Here is a 1,737-nt window from a genome sequence, read left to right as displayed (position 1 = left end):
CATGTGTTAAAAATTGGTTCTATTAAGTGCACAGAAAATTAAGAACTAAGAAAAATATTTAGCATTCCATTACTGTAGTTAGTGGAGATTGTTAGCTTTAATAGGAACATGAGGAGAGAAAAATGTCTCCACTCTTCAAGCTCTTTAGCAATATTGATTGAAAGAGAGATTTCATGAGGAAAAACAAAAATAAGTAATATGTGGTGTTATCAATCGTAATTAATATTAATCCTTAGTGTTTAATTAAGTATGTCATGTACCTAAGAAAGTGCTTTTGCATAACCTTTTTTAAAGGGAGGTGAAATAAAGGGAAAGAAAAGACCAACTTGATGTATGTCTTAGTGAAAAAGGATTATGAACATTTAATTAAAAAGGGCCCAAAAATGTTGCTAGAATGGAAAGCAAAGCAATAGAAAGCATTGCATGAACAAGAATTTGAAAGGAAACAATTTTGATAAAATTCTCCCTTTTTTAGCACACGCATTTATTTTCCTGACATTCTTTTAGCATTTTTCTTTTATTTTCCATCACATCCACCAGAGAGGAAGAGAAAAACCCTTATATGCTAGCTACATTTATAAGATAGTGAAATTTATTTCTAATTGATTGTTGGGCATGTTGAAAATAATATTTCTATCTCAGCTGGATTGGGTGATGAATATCTCACATATTTGATTTGGAAGGGTGTTCACATTATCCAAGCTGCAAGTTATCTAACAATGCTATCAAACAATGAACATAAAAAGAGAAATCAAACTTCAGACAACTCTCTAACCTGTGCATTAACACATCCACAAAAAATGATTGGATTGCCCGAAGAGATTTATAATGGTCAAATTAGTTGTTATCCTCTACTAACTTTTGAGCAATAATTGCTCCAGTCATTTTAAATATGACTCTAATAACTCATTTTACTTATTTGTCACTCTTAAATAAATATCAGCTACTTATACCATCTTGAAATGATTGTTTAAAGTTCAAAGGTTTCGTGAATAGAGGAAAAAATAATTATATGAATTACTATCAAGAAGGCTATGAAGGCTAGTCATTTTTTTACGAACATTAATTCATCTCTTATACCATGGAACACTGCTTGCCTCACACCATACTGCTTTGTTATGAATAAGATGATGACTACAATTATCACTCTCAAACTATTTACTTATTTAATGGTAGTATTCTACAAATTGTCACAAACACTATCTCTCATCATTTCAATGTCAAAACCAAGTTGTTTTTAGAGAGATAGTTATTTCCTTAACAAATAATCAAAATCATTAATAAATGTATTTTATGCATTCTATTTTATAATCACACTTTAAAAAAATTATGATTATGTTTTATATGTTTGAATGTTATTTTATGCATTCTATTTTATAATCACACTTTAAAAAAAATTATGATTATGTTTTATATGTTTGAATGTTTAATCATAATCTTTATAATAATATGGTCTTTAAAATCATATATATTTTGACCAAGGAGGAAAACCTTGTAAGATAAATAATTATGTTGACCTAATATATCATAGAGATATATGGAGATAAAAGAGAGCCAAAGATAGATTAAAGAACATATAATCATCCAAAGAGAAATAAAAAATAATATTAAATAAACATCTAACAATTTTATATTTTTTACAAATGAGGATTTTAAGAACTGAAGTATGAGAATGGAAAACTATGAAAAGGTGGAAGTAACTCTGAAATAATCTATTCAAGTCCTTAATTTCTATCA

Source organism: Phalaenopsis equestris, unplaced genomic scaffold, assembly GCF_001263595.1.
Source record: "Phalaenopsis equestris unplaced genomic scaffold, ASM126359v1 Scaffold000244, whole genome shotgun sequence".
Classification (NCBI taxonomy): Eukaryota; Viridiplantae; Streptophyta; class Magnoliopsida; order Asparagales; family Orchidaceae; genus Phalaenopsis; species Phalaenopsis equestris.
The sequence above is the reverse complement of the archived record's forward strand: the minus strand, read 5'-3'. Positions refer to the sequence as shown.